Raw genomic sequence first — 16,430 nt, forward strand, 5'->3', positions numbered from 1 at the left:
ACCACTGAGAAGAGCCCTGCTCTGTCCTTTCTGCACCTCCAGATATTTATATACACGGATGAGATCCCCATGAGCCTCTTCTTCTCCAGGCTGAACAGCCACAACTCTCAGACTTTCCTCACAGGAGGGATGCTGTAGCCCCAGCATCATCTCTGTGCCCTCCATTGGACTCTCCTCTATGTCCATGTCTCTCTTGTATTGGGAAGCCCAGAACTAGACATAGGACTCGAAGTGTGGCCTCAATAGTGTTGAATAAAGCAGAAGGATCACCCTCTTCAGTCTGCTGGCAATACTTTACCAAATGCAGCCCAGGATCCTGTTAGCCTTCTTTGCAGTGGGGGCATCTTGCTGACTCACCTTGAGCTTGGTGTCCACCAAGACCCACAGGTTCTTTTCTGCCAAGCTGCTTTCCAGCTGGGTGGTCCTGGCATGTAGTGGTCCCTGGAGTTGTTCCTCTTCAGGTGCAGGACTTTTAGCCTTCTCGTTGATCTTCATGAGGTTCAAACCAGCCCATGTCGCCAGCCTGTTGAGGTCTCTCTGGGTGGCAGCACATTCCTCTGACACATCAGCCACTCCCAGTTTTGTGTCATCAGCAAACTTGCTGAGACTACACTTTATCCTGTCATCCAAATCATGAGTGGAATTGTGAACAGGGTAGGATGCACTACTGACCTCTGGTGTACACCACAAGTGTCTGACCTCCAGCTGCACTTCATGCCCCCAATCACTACTTTCTGGGCATTGCCAAACAGCCAGTTTTCAACCCACCTCACTGTCTGCTCATCCAGCCCATACCATCAGCTTCCTTATGAGGATCTTGCGGCTGCGCTCAAAGACTTACTGAAGTTCAGGCAAATATCCACTGCTCTCCCATCATTTACCAGGACAGTCACTTAATCACAGAAGGTTATCAAATCGGCCAAGCATGACTTCCCCTTGGAAAATCCATTCTGACTGCTCCCGCTGTCATTGGAGATGTTTGTCTCACATCTCCTTATGCGTATGAGTCTGGCACCCTTGTCTTTGCATACATTCTTATTGCGACAGTATATACCACTAACATGAAATTTTCTGCTCGTCTTTTACTGCTGATGATATTGTGTATTTCTTCTCATTTTCTTAATGTTGTCTTCATTTGTGGTGGCCTTCCCAGTTCCTATTCAGCATTTCTCGTATCTCTTTTATGTACCCAGCTACTTCAGAAAGAACACTGTTCATATTCAGCACATTTAAGGCACTACAGCAATGTTGCAATAAAGACTAATCCAGTTAATGAAATGGATCTTAGATTGAATTACAACTGCCCAAGTATTAATGAATTTGTTGTACCAGTACACCACAGGATAGGTACAGATCTCCTTTCAAAGTGCCCACTTATGGGGCTGGCATTTACAGCCAGATGACAACCGCAGTTTATAAACTCATAACCAACACCCTGGCTCTTAAATTTCACTATGGCTTTCCATGTAGCTTATTGCTGTACAGTTTCTGTATTTCGCTTTCATTGTTCCCTCCCTGCTTTTTTTTCCAGACTGAATCTCATTTTATTGCCTACTTATACCTCTAAATTCTGCAGGTCTCTTTTTATTATTTTGCCATCTATCCTGGGTTTTGCAACACCTTACTATTTAGTATGATCTGTAAATTTAATTACTGTCATGTTTGCCAAAAACCATAAGGACCCAAGTCAATTATATGGCCAAAAAAAGAAAAAAAGAAAGCCTTTATTATGCTATAAATGCTCTGCTAAAAATCCAACTCAAAAAAGAAATATTATACATTTCTTGGCCTTCACAGAAGTAATTGCAAAGGGACCTAGATGTTTTACCCGTATCATTTGTGTAACTTAAAAAAAAATTAAAATGTGTTATTACCAAAGTAAATATTAAAGAGATGAAAAATAGCAACTTAATTCCCTTCTATGCAACTAAAATAAGACAAGCATTCATAGTCCACACTTTGCGATGACTTATAAATTAAACTTACCACAGTATTACTAAAGCAGAATTGCCTCAAATTGGTTCACATATTAAGGGCAAATGCAGACAACCAATTAATGATTGATTTTATTTAGTGTCTGTTTTTTAATTATTATTTTTCTTTTTTAGTATTTCCAGCATGTGTTATGTGTATAGCGCAATTGTCTAATGCCTCAACAACATTTGAGCCAAGTCTGTAATTCTATGTCATTATTATCTCTGAGCTATTATGAAACTGGTAGGAATTAGAGCAGAGCAACCTCCATCATTTGACCAGGAACAACAGCAATTACAATTTGGTCTCTGACTGAGGCTAGAACAGATAAATTGGGCTAGATAATTATTACCATTTCTCAAATTCATCATTAGCTGTAACTGCATTTCTAATGCAGAAGACCAGATTATTGGGCCTGACCATGATAGCTGCTCCTGACTTATGCTACAGCAACATTACTAAACTCACTCCTCTTTAATTAGGCCTCTTGTTCTTAAAGAGCACCACCTGAGATACACTAATAGGTATTAACTTTTACAAAGTAATTCAAGACTTTGAAAACCCATTTTCAATGTTCAGCCTGAATACATGATTCTCATACTGTTCTCCATTGCAAGGGAAGACAAAATCCCCTTTTCAAGTAAAACATATGCAGTATGTAATTTGGTTAATGAAAGTGCATAAATTAAGATGTGCAATTTAGTAAGTTATGAATGTGCCTTACCCCAATAACATCAATGTCTTGCCCATAAATTCAGAGTGCATGCAAATTTCTCCATGGAAAAGTTGATTTTATATCCTTGGTTTAACTATAATTAGGATTTATTTCCTCAGCTGATTTTGCCTGTAACTATATTCCAAACCCCAGCATCTTATTGACAGAAAGATGCAAAGTTACAGGTGAGAGAGAAGACCAGCCAAGTGTTATGAGCTCAGGGAACTGGCGAACTGTCTGGGAAGCCTGAGCCCCTACAGCTGCTCATGTCAATGTCTGTCTGTCCTTCAAGGACTGTTGGACAGGATGTAAGCAAACCCACTTGCCTAGGATGTAAAATATAAGACTTAAGTGGCTTTATCCAGTTGCCCAAACACAGGTATTCAGTGCCATGTAAAAAGCCCAAGGGTTTAGGTATCACTCATACAGGGCCCATGGGGATGACACAAGACCCCCTTGTGATTTGTGCTCCTCTATGGAGGCAGCTGGATGGTCTAATGGGGACACCCAGAGGTACCATAAAGGGAGGTTGATGGCTGCACATAACGCTTTCCGCAGTGCTCCAGACATCACGATGGCTGCAAAGTTTCAGAGCACTCAGGCACATCATTTTACACCTTTGGTAAATGTTTTTATCTACTTTTTTAGAAAGACATAACTGACACAGACATAGAATTAGCAAATTGTCCTAATCAATACAAGCGCCTACTATCAGCTTAAAAACCGCTAAGTGTTAATTATGAGACACCACAAACACATCACTCAGGCAGCTCCTCAGCAGAAGTTCCTGTGCTCCACTCAGCTCCCAGCCCACACTCCCTCCCTCTCTTCTCTGCTCCCTCCCTCCATCTCACCTCTCAGTTGGTAAAATTGCTTTTGTGAGACATTTATCATTCCACAGTTTCAAGTGTTTCACTTGAAGTTCTGCCCTTCAAACTCTCGAATGAAGTGACAGCTGATTTCTGCTCTCACCCACCTGGGTACTACGTAAACGGTGCTTCTCACTACAAAAGTACTTGAGGAGATTTCTCATGGACTTTGACTTGTGTATGTTTATTAGCCTCCCATGGAAGGCAGTACAGATGTTGGCACCTGGGGAAACAGATTACCTAGGATGTGTGAGGGGGAAACTGTATAGAAAACTACAGCACAGTGTCCTCCAGGAAAGGAGATACTTTGTGGGAAATATGAAGTGAAATGGTATAGATGAGAGAGAGAGAGAGGGAGACACAGTGAAACCCATTAAAAACATGCACTGACTTATCATACACTGTCTTTCTGGAAGGTATTCATATGCCATGACAATAGGCATGATGATCAAGGTAGGTCACAGAAAGCTGTAAACTAAGCTCAGTCTTTCTTCAGGTGCAACATGCTCTGGAGGGTCCTGGAGGGCTCTGGTGTGCTCAGAAGCTTGAGGAGCACCTGGGGATGGGCAATGGCCAGAGGCTGTGTGAGACCTGCCAACAGGTATTCACAGAGCACAAAATCAAGCCTATTTCTATCCTTCATAGACAGGCACAAGACACATGAGAGACAATAGAAAAACTGGTGTGTTACAGAGTGGTCTGATGAAAATGCTGCGGCTGTCACTCAAATGTCTCCTCTGTGCTCAGAGACCCGCTGGCCGTGGTGAGTGGTTGTGCTGAGCTGCTTCCATGTATGGGTTGCAGGAAAACTTCAGCATAAGCTGTGTTTTCAGAAATTAGCATCTAGGTGTAGCATGGGCAGAGCCACAGAAATGTTCTGTGACTTGCCCAGTTCTTCAGTTCTAACATGTAGAAGTTAGATGAGGTTTTGAAAGCCTCAGCCCTCCCTGCCACCTGTTGAGAAAATAAAAATGATTGCAAATGATTTATGCATTGAGAGAGCTAACTTGCTTGGTTTTATAGATAACAATATTTTAGCTATTCTAATTTTAAGTGGTAATTAGGCAGGTGGACCAGATCAGTGTTGGAGTACAAACACCTGCTTATGTGTTTCCAGCTGTTCTCCCCTGGAACTATTAACAAATACGTTGCATAGACATTTTGCAGGCATTTCAAGATCACCACCATTTTCTTTCTCATTTCTGAAGAACAGGTTGTGCTCTAGAGCTTTCTAGGGAAAGCTGGGGCAATGATAGCATTTAAGAATTCACCACCCTTTCATTCTTTTATATAATCACTTTTCGCACCTGAAGGAAACATAGCATGAAAAGGAGACAGAGGTAGTAGATAATGAAACGACAGCTTAATTCAAATGGATGAAGGCAGTTTATTCATTTCTAAATGAGAGAAGATGCCAAAAGTCTGCTGTAAATCTGAATGTCAAAATTGCTCAGAGCTCAGTCTACCTCCACAGCAGCAGCAAGCCTTATGTGCAGCTTTCTGGTGCTTACAACACTATTCACAAATATTTCTAAACAAAGGTTGCAGTTACCTATTATCCTGGTTATTCCAGAAGTGCTCAGGGGCTGGCTGAAAGCAGAGCCCTGTTGTGCCAGGCTTTGAACAAACAAAGCCACGGACACAGCCACTGCCTCACTGGCTTGGCTTCGCTATTGTTTTGCTGAAATGCAATTTAAAATGTGATGCAATGCTCCTGGCTATTAAAAAGAGGAGAAAATACTGTGTCTTGATTTGTGCCAGTTTGTTAGATGGGTTTAGGGCAAGCAAATACAAATGAAGCTACATATTTTTGCATATTTAGGACAAATGTTTAGTTAAAACCAGTAACTGATGTAAGACACACCATTCATTTGAGGTTAGAAGCACTTATTCGAAGAGCTTCAAGTGGGGAAGTGAGGGAGGTGTTGGGGAGGGATGGTGATGTGCCTGAATGACTCACCATTTGTTCTGCCCCAGGGAGACCTCTTGAACATCTCAAGTGAAATCCCTGCAAGTCAGTTCTTCACTGAAATACAAATATTTTTCTACTCTTCTTTTGCACTGGGACCAGTTGTCCTGGTACTGAAGGAGAACAACATCAGTGTGGCTAGATCCCACCTCTCTGACAAGCCTCCCAGAAGTGTCCCAGCAACGCATCTTTCAGAGATGGTCCCGTGTTTCCCTGAAACCAACAATCCTACGTGCTAGCATGACTGTGAGCATTGTATTTAAGAATTCTAGAATATGCTAAGATATATTTAAGAATATCTAGAATGCTAGAATATGAATATGAGCAGTAAAGATCAGGTTCATGGCCACCTTCAGAACCTGAATACATCTATGGGACCTGATAAATTGCATCCTAGAGTCCTGAGGGAATTGGCTGATGTAGTTGCCAAGCCATTCTTCATGGTATTTGAAAAGTCATGGCAGTCAAGTGAAGTCCCAGGTGACTGGAAGAGGGGAAACATTTTACCCATTTTTAAAAAGGGTGGAAAGGAGGACCCTGGAAACTATTGACCTGTCAGCCTCACATCTGTACCTGGGAAGATCATGGAAAAGATCCTCCTAGAAGCTCTACTAAGGCACATGGAGGACAGGGAGGTGATTTGGGACAGCCAGCACAGCTTCACCAAAGGCAAGTCCTGCCTGACCAATCTAACGACCTTCTATGAGGGAGTCCACATCAGTGGACAAAGGAAGGGCTACAGATGTCATTTATTGGGACTTCTGTAAAGCCTTTGGCGTGGTCTCCCATGACATCATTTTCTCTACATTGAAAAGAGATGGACTTGATGAGTGGACTATTAGATGTATAAGAAACTGGTTGGATGGTCACATCCAGAGGGCATTTGTCAATGGCTCAGTGTACCAATGGACATCAGTGACAAGTGGTGTCCCTCAGTGGGTTCTGTACCAAGACCAGTGTTATTTAATATCTTCATTAATGACATAGACAAAGGGATTGAGTGCACCCTCAGCAAATTTGCAGATGACACCAAGCTGAGTGGTGTGGTTGACACACCTGAAGGATGGGATGCCATTGAGAAGGAGCTGGACAAGTGCAAGAAATGGGCCCATGGGAATCTCATGAGGTTTAATAAGACCAAGTCCAAGGTGCTACACCTGGGTCAGGACAACCCCTGGTATCAATACAGGCTGGGGAATGGACAGATCAAGAGCAGCCCTGCCAAGGGGACTTGGGGATGCTGGAGGATGAGAGGCTGGACATGAGCCGGCAGTGTGAGCTCACAGGCCAGAAAGCCAAACATGTCCTGGGCTGCATCAAAAGAAGGGTGGCCAGCAGGGTGAGGGAAGGGATTCTGCCCCTCTGCTCTGCTTTGGTGAGGCCCCACCTGGAGCACTGCATCCAGCTCTGAGGTCCCAAGCATAGGAAGGACATAGATCTGTTGGAGTGAGTCCAGAGGAGGCCACCAAGATGATAGGAGGGATGGAGCACCTCTCCTATGAAGAAAGGCTGAAAGGATTGGGTTTGTTCAGCCTGGAAAAGAAAAGGCTTAACAGTGACCTAACTGTGCCCTTCCTGTACCTGAAGGGAGCCTACAGGAAGGATGGAGAGGGATTTCTTACAAGAGCATGTAGTAACAGGACAAGGTGGAATGGATTCAAACTGAAAGAGCATAGGTTTAGATTCAGTATTAGGAAAAAATAATTTACTGTGAGAGTGGCGAGGTACTGGCATGGGTTGCCCAGAGAAACTGTGGATGGCCCATCCCTGCAAGTGCTCAGGGCCAGGCTGGATGGTGCTCTGAGAAACCTGGTCTAGTGAAAGGTAGAATCCATATCCAGGACAGAAAGTTTCTCTTGGTTTGGACGACAGGGCACCAGAACGGTGTGCCTGTGATGGCTCAGTCACAGCTGTTCCAAGTCATGGAGAAATCATTACTCTTCTCTGTGCCATAGGCAAGAACAAGGCTTGAGATGACCAGAGAGGCAATTTTTAGGATGACAAAACTCACTGCAAATCATCACTTTTCATTACTTCTTAAAATATCTGCCAATGACACAATATCACGATACAGCTTCTTAAAATCTCTACCATGCAATTTCTGGCACAACGGTGACCCTGGCAAGTTTCTCAGACAGCAGGATTTTGTTCAATATCTCTCTGCTGTGTATCAGTTTGTCATGAAATGTTGAGCATGTGTTGTTTAATGTCAGACAGAAGCACAGCTTGGCTACTGCTTATTCTCCTTCACCATTTCCCTTCTCATCAAAGCCTGCTCATTTCCTGAGCAAGTGTTCATTTCATCTGTGTGCTTGCAGTAAGCACTGATCAAAATCTACCCATTCTAACAGAACCTCTTGAGAAAAACCAACACAATTACAATTTTATGACTAATGAATTTAAAATTACCCCAGGAGAAGTTGCTGGCAACATCAAAAGGAAAACCATGATGTATGATGACTTTCTGTTTACCTGCCTTTGCAAAGCATGTTGGGATACATCCTCTAGCAGAGATATCATCTCCTTTGGGATTATGGAGGAAACATACTAAACACTCACTTCAGATTTAATAGAGAAGGAAGCTTTTCCCAGGTAGCAGGTCTCATATATATAAAGTACTTGTCTGTAGCCACCAGAAGCAATAATTTCTGTACTTGTGAGATTTCTGTATGTTTTAATTCCTTCAGCACAAGGAAAAGTGAAAATGTTTTGGCTTTGCAAGATCCAGGAATACAGGCATCTGTGCCACTGGTGAAAGATGAGTTCTAAATATAACCCTTGCAGAACTAGAGAGGGATATCATGACAAGCAAAGATTTTTGTTTTCTAATAACAAATGGCAGCTGGATTAAGACATCGGGTCACCCATGCCTGGAGCATTTACTCAAGTCTTTCATTTCCTAAAGTTCAACTGGCAGCAAGGGCCTCTGTTTATTTTGATGTCTTTGGTATTAATCCTTGTGGTATGCAATAAATATTCTTTTTAAAAATGCAGTTCAAACTATTCATCTACCAAAAATATTCAGTTCTGATAGTCTGCAAAGTATTCAAAGTGTCTTGGAGTCATGTGACAAATTATCTTCCAAAAACATCTGTGCTTAAATTGCCCACTAAGGTAACACACGCTGCTTCCTATCAACAACTTCTGCAAATTGCTTTCTTGCACTAAGAAACCAAAATCACAGAAATGCCAGTTATTCCATGAAAGACATAGTGAAAACACATTTTGGAAAATGATATTTAGGTAATAGAGCTTTATTTATCATTGTGAAAAAAATATCAGTTAATCAACACCAGAAGTACCAATTTCTATCCTCCATTTAGGTGAAATTTCAGCTGCCTAACTCATTATCAGCTTTCAGCAATGCCTGCTCATCAGTTGCAGTCGCATTAGACAAAATACAATGCATCCGATATGGTAGTAATTAAATCATACTCTGGGGAAGAGATAACAGTGAATTATAAGATATCGTGAGAAGTGATAATAATTACTCCATAAGACCTCTATTTTATTAGGGCTTAAATACTTTTAAGACTTTTTAGAAAATATTTAATTTGAAAAAAAAGCTACTAAAGATAAAAGTAAACAAAACCCAAATGCTGTTAATCTTAACCATCACACACATCTCTGGCACTATTGCACCTCTTTTGCTTTATCTTTAGCCCCAAAGTGCTTTAGCTTGTCTCTGCAGGCCATTGGATTATTCACCAAAATTGAAGCAGACACATGACTCTATTTAACTGATTGTGGCTGAATAGCTCTTGTGCAGATGAGAAGCTTGACCAAGGCCAAGAACACTGAGCCAAAGGGAGAAGTTCCACCAGGGAATGGATTGAGGAGCCCAATATCTAGAAAAGGGCTCTAAAGAACAGACAACAATAAAGAGCTAAGAAAATCCAGAGTTTGGGAGATGGAACCAGAGGCCAAACTTGACATTTCTTAATAAAATTTAAGTGACTGTAATGTGCAAAAAGATGAGACTTGTCTTGAGTCGCAGCTCCACTGAACAGCACTGGATCTCTAGGATCTGCATCTGCATTCAGGATGCCAGTAGGAATTATGGGTCTCATCCTGCTCTGATAGTGTTAGTTATTTGGGAGTTTCATTTCCTCTTGGTTTCTTTCAAATCAACAGTAAATGCCTAAGGTAATCTGAAAATTAGATAAGACATTCCTACTCATGTAATTTACTCAGTGTTCTAATATAAAGCAACTACACTGGATTCATATTATTATTTGATATTTTATACAAAATGTAAAATGAATGTGAAAGAAAAAATACATGTGTCTTCTGACTATGTTTATTGGAATGAACTCAAGAAGCTCAGATCTTAATATGCCTCATTTGGTCTTTTTCACAGAGTCTTTTTGTGCTAAAGAAATCGGACTTGACTATTTCAAAGATCTAGAGCCCTTAACACATTTCCCACCTTTTCTTTCTCTGGTACAGTGGGCAATTTGTGACATGAACGACACAACTCCTGGACAAGCACTTTGTGACCCTGGTGATTCACTACCACTGACTCTGTCAGCTTAGTTTAAAATCACTTCAATTAGCATTTCAGTGTGAGATGATTCCCCTTACATGGTAAACTCTGATGCAAATAATACATTTTGCTCTTCTGTTGGGTCATCACTTACCCTGAATAAATGTCCTTGTACACTTTGATTATCCATCAGACCCTCTAATTCTTTGGTTGTTCAAAGGTAAAAAAGGGTAAAACCGAGTTAGCACAGATAATCCCAAAAATGTGTAAGAAGTGTTTCTCCAATTGTTTGCTTTCCAGCTTTATGAAGTAATGTCTTTCTGTGTGACTCTTCACACATAATTTAAGTGCATTTTCAACCTGTAAAGACCTGTTAATTCAAAACTATACCATCTTCTTATGAGGAATTGAACTCACCTAACCCTCTTCTATAACATATACAAATAGAGAGAAACTTAAAATGAAAGAAAATATAGTAGAGTCCAAACAGGGTTGAATACTGGGTATTAAATTAACAAAAATTCCATGCCCTGACTTTTTTTTTTTTTTTTAAGAATATGAAAGAAATACAGCAGACTTTCTTCTGAGGTTCTCCTCAGGAGACAAGCATTTTATAAATCACATTCCCCTGATGATACAGCAGCATTTCACAGTGCCAGCAGTGAGGATGTATCTGGCTTATTAATGTGGCATGATAATAGGTAAGTTCTAAAATGAGCACACCATTGTGTAGGTGTAACTCTGTGCAACATACCAGCACCTATAGTGACAGCACTGACTATGCCATGAACTGCAATGTTAGCCAAGTAATGGACATCCAACAGGTGGGGGCCAAAGTAGAGGCAGCACCTGTCACAACCGAGGTGTCAGCTGTGGGAAAAAATCCCTGCTTTCAATTTAAGAAAACGGCAAAAAATACCTGCAGGACAAGGAAAGTGCAGCAAGAAGTTCTTTATTGCAGTGCTGGGTGCAATCCCAAGTCCCATGGCATGGAGAAGCACACCACCGTTTGAAAAACGCGCTCTTTTTGTACCCTCTTGGTTACATAAGCTGTTAAATATTCAGCAGGTAATAGGTATTTTAACTTAAAAGGTAATTTTTCAAACTCAGGAGGGGGTATTACCCTCCCTCCTGATTGATTGATGACATACCCTTCTGTACATGTACAGGAGGGTCTCTCTGCACACAAAGGCCGGCCATGTGGCCAAGGTATATTTTTCCATTTTTATATTTTCCCTATCCCGACAGCAACATTTCCCTGACGTCAGGCCCAGATGGGGCCTTTCACCTTACAGCTTCCATGAGGCACCCAAAAAAACCTTGGAATTAAATGAAAGAAAAAAAAATTCCACCACCCTCTGTTTTCCACTAAATTCATTTTGCTTATAATAAAACCAGATTATTTATTTCTCATATCAGCCAAATGCTGTCTTACCTCCACAATCAGTGTTTTGATGCCAACTGTGGATCTATGTGCACTAGAAGCACTTAGGCTTTTCTTAGCTCTACAGCTACACCAGGCAGTTTTCTGATAACTCTGAGGAGAGACACACGTCTAACACGGTCGGTAATACAGAACCATGCATACTCATGCTGGGTGCTGTGGACACTCCTGGAATGTACTTCTCTCAAAGGGTCCTCCACTGCCAGCTAAAAAGTATTTACTTTTTTTTTTTTTAAAGTAGTGATGCTGTTCTCTAGGCTCATGCATGATTCCAAACTGCTGTAACTGCACTAGATGTTAGGCCATCAAAATGCATTGGCAGCTGAAGAGATGGTCATTGGTTGGCCCACACAGAGAATAATGAAGTATTTTAAATTCTGAGGAGATGAACAAATTTTTTTTCACTTCTTAAACACACATTAGAGAAGAACCAGGAAAAGATGGGCATAGCAAAGACTGGGTGGTTCATACACAGGTATGCACAGATGCTGAGGTTTGTTCCTCACATTTCTTGGACATGCTCATTTAATGACTGTTTAGAAGCACAAGTATCAAAATGCAAAGAGAAATCATTTGCTTGAATATTTTTGAGTCAGGAAACTTCAAAAGAAAACCTGATCAAAGCAGCACAGATAAATGTCTGTAATATTACCCTGACTGATCTCTTTCTGAATTGCCAACATACACATTACGTGCTATCTGAGCGCACCCTTCTGCCTTAAGTAGATCTAATATATATTCGTACATACTTTCAGATTGTCAAATCTGATTTTTCCCTACTCTTTCTTCATTAAATTCATACTTTCCCCTAACTGATACTGAGTTGCATTCACTGTTCTGGGAAGTTTTTCAGATCAGAAGGACTGGGGACTGAACGGACTGCTGACTGCATTTCTTGCAGCAGATCACATTTGCCCCAGTGCCCACCCTGCACACTCTACAGGAATGGATTCATCATTCAACTATTCAAATGTGGCAGGAAGAAGACCTCATTCAAACATTTAAGTCCTAACTGGAATTTCTACTCAGGACCTTTATATTTTGAGAGGGGTTATGGATGACACATGCATTAACACATTTATCTTTTTTTGGATATGAGGCATCAGGTAGCAACACTGATGTGGGGTGGGTGTGAATTTTCACTTGCAAATGAAATCTCTGCCGTTTATTGCCAGTGACTCCATATCACTGATTCATGTTTTCCCTATTTTCAAATCTTCTTTTAATTTTTAAATGCCAGTCTATCTGAATTCTCAGTCCCACTTCTGTCCAGTTCTCTACTTTTACAGCTCTTCCTTTTTCCCATTTTATATTAACTCTGGTAGCAGCTGTGGTTCAAAGCTGTGGTGGTTATCCAGCACAGGCCTGTTGTCCAAGACGGCTGGGCAGGTTCCTCAGTGCTAGGTTGCAGCTCTGGCCCACAGCTCAGTGGAGAGTACAAGCTACTTTGTTTTCTCATCCCTCTGCAATGCTCTAACAAATAAAGCTGGGCTTCCAAATGGGAACCTGTTTGTGATGTTGAGAAGCAGAAGAAAACCCAAGCCCAAGCATATGAATCACATCTGCTTTTACCCCAGCAATGAGCAGCAGGCTGGAGAGGGGACTGCCAGGATGCATTCAGCAGATTTAACACATGAAGGGAAGCTCAGGTTTCTCCTTCATAAGCAAGATCAGCCATGGCTTTCCATACCCTCCTCCAGAGCGCATGGAAATAGCATCTCTTCCCCCTCCTCCCCAGAGCAAGGTGCCAAAATGTCTCTTTGAATCCCTGTTGCCAGCCAAGCTGTGCCAGCAAGTGTCGCTGTCGACACTACTTTGCACCTGGGCAGCCTCACAGGCAGGGCACTTCCCCAGCATGCCTGGGGCTTTGGTGGGCCCCTTGAATCTCAACTCCCTTGGTAAGGGGTCAGAAAGTTCAGCTGAGCATTTGTTCCACACGTGACCCAAGCTTTGTCATCTACATTTGTGCCTGTACCCATCTCCCTTCATCAAAAACAAAATGAACATCACCAGAAAGGCTCTTGTGTTCAGGTGGCTATAGTGGCTGGTTCTGGGATATGTGGATTGTCAGTCAAAAGCTAACAAGGTTTGTTGGCCAAATCATGTCTTATTTAGTGAATTTCTGGGCTAAATGTTCTTTCTATGGCTGCAGGCCAGCTTGGGTATGGCATTGGGTTCTGCCCTTGCCTGTTCATCCGTGTGAGAGCAAGGACTGCACCTTTCTGCCAGATCAGTGGCAGGTCTGCCATTCCCATCCCCAGAGGGAAGCTCTGCCTTCTGTGAAGCACTGAGAATTTGAGCACAGTCCCCAGCTGAACTCAGGGGTGTGCTGGGCTATTCTTGTCAGCATCAGCCTTGTTTTACTTGGAAAATGAACATTAGATAAAAAGAAAACCTGAACACCTTATCTTCCAAGTCTCACTGTTTACCTTAGGTTCAAATTTTGGGTTTTAATCATCTCCCACATAAGATAAGTCTCAGTCAGGTAGAAGCAGTAACTTTTTATTTCTGTTGCAAAGTTGCTGGAACACTTTCAGGAGATGGAAAATTGTGACAGCCAGGGCTAGCCCCTGTGCAGGGGTCAGCTGGAGGCAGCAGGTTGCTGTGGGACCTGTGCAAACAGAGGAGCACAGCCCCTGGCTGGGGACAGGACAAACCTGTACCCAGCCTGTGACCTTCATGTGATCCTGGGGTTCTTTATTTTGCTGTTCTGCAATGGAGTTTTCCTAGCCATAAAATGAGGATAAATGACATTTTTGCAGATGTCCAGCTACACATGCATAAACAGCAGTCAGCACTCTTGGCCCTCCCCTGCACTTCATTAATACGTATTTTAAAGGTGGCATTAACATTTGTTTACTGCCTCACTCCCACTCTCCAACACTTTCGTGGCCCATCTTCAGTATAACATTTCTCAAAATCATCTTTCTTAAAGAACACTCCTTGCTTTTCAGGGAAGCACAGACAGGCTTGTGGGTTGCTGCAGTCACTCTCATCCCCACGTTCCCCACATCCCCCACATCCCCTCAGTTCCCCACACCACCAACTGCTTGTTCATATGGGGCCATACCAACTGAGCGCATTTGTACAAATCTCTAAGCTCCCAACGAGGGCTATTTATCAAGCCTACAAGATTCAAAACTGCAAGACCCTGAATTTCATAGTCATTTGCAACGTCAGAAGCTGCTAATGGCCCATAAAATTTAGCAACTTCTCCATAAGCTGCTGGTTAATGAAAAATCGGTTAAATAGTTCACAGATCAGCTGGCACGGTGCCCTCAGATTCAGGGGATGCTCTCCCTGGCAAAGGTTACATTAACTGAGCTGGGGAAGCAGATAGAGGAATTGGGGCATTTTGCCAGAGGCTGTGCCTTTTCCTGGGTGGGATGAGGGCAAAGAACCCCTGCACCAGCCATGCAGGATGGGACCCCTTCAGTCATGCTGCTGAGCACTCCCAGGCACTGCCCCAGTGCAGGTGTCCAAGCTGCCGCTGCCGTGATTAAAGTCAGGCTGCATGATAGGGGAGGAGTTCAATTTAGTGAGGCAGTTTTGTAGAGATGGATGCACACTATAATAGAATCCCTATTCTGATTTTGAACTGAAACCACAAGGCAGAGCTGAGTTTCCCCTCTCTGGGGCAGCTGCACACTGAGCAATGGGCAGTCCCTGCTTGCACACTCCTGCAGCTCTTTGGGTTATGGGGGCTGAGCAAAAGGACATCACAGCACTTAGATGGCCTCCCACAGAGCCTATTTTGCCTTGTGTTGCCCCTGCTGCTGTTGCTGCTGTTGTTGCCTCTCACAACTGTGGCTGTACCTTGGGCTAGTTTCACATGATGCACTCGCTGTCTGGTGTTGGGGAGCAGAACTCTGGCTGCAGCACAGAGCAAGGATTTGGCACTCCTACCGAGGAAGCAGTTTGATGTCAGCACAAATTAACGCTGCTCACCATACTGACATTGCAAGGCCTCAGCTGTCAATGCTGGCATTTATGATGCTGTGTATTTTAACTAATTAGGCACTCACAGCCCAGCCGGTGCAACCCATCCATCTTACAAACACTGGATGTTTTTGCACTGGCATATGCTACAATAATGAGAATCAATGTTGCTAATGACTTTGCAGAGCCCATTTTTCAGTCACCTTTGCAAATCCACATTATGCTGGGAACACAGAGGAGAAAACATTAGCTTTAAAACGCCAAAGGTGCATTTCTGCAGGACAAACCCTAGACTTAGCTTGCTCTGGCATGGGCAGAGCACTCTGGCAGAGGAGCTGCTCCCACCAAAGCAGACATGCAACTCTGAGAAAGCAATTCCGATTGCAGGCACTAGAACAGACGAGATTTCTGAGGTTAGAGACCTTAAACACGTTTGACTGAATTTTCTCACAGTCAGTCTTTCTTTTCTCTGGGCAAGCTTTCAGGTTTTCACTGTTAGTGAGTAGCTGCCCGTTTTTCTCACTCCAATCTGCAAGTTAAATCTTTCTCCTTTCCCTGGTGGGGGAGCAGACTTGGGGCCAGCCTATTGGGTGGTGAGAATGCTGGCTACCTTTCAGCATTAGGGGCTTGGAAAAGCATCAGCTGCCTGCAGCAGTCAAGGGAAGAGAATTCCTTCCATCGCCTTCTAAAGTGCCATCCCCTCCTCAAGAGATTTACCAGATGTTCTGATTAAGGCAGTTCAATTGCAGTGTTTAAAAGCCTTTTCCACCTGCTCCCCTCAAGCTCCTCTCTGCGGGCTAGAGTAGATCTAATTAAAAATTCCCTCCTGCTGTGAGAACTCCTCCCTCACCTTTCCAGAAACCGGGGTTGTACAGACACCCCTTGGGACTGCTCTGCGAGGCTAACTTCTTTCCCTTTTGTTTTTCCTCCCCTGCAGTGGAAATCAAAATTTAGGGGACTTAAACCTGGGCAGCACAGAAGAGAACAACTCCTTCCCAAAGCTCTCTCTCCAGCACTGACCCCTGGCCCTGCCT

Source organism: Manacus vitellinus, unplaced genomic scaffold (genome assembly GCF_001715985.3).
Source record: "Manacus vitellinus isolate BGI_N305 unplaced genomic scaffold, ASM171598v3 scaffold_13_pilon, whole genome shotgun sequence".
NCBI lineage: Eukaryota > Metazoa > Chordata > Aves > Passeriformes > Pipridae > Manacus > Manacus vitellinus.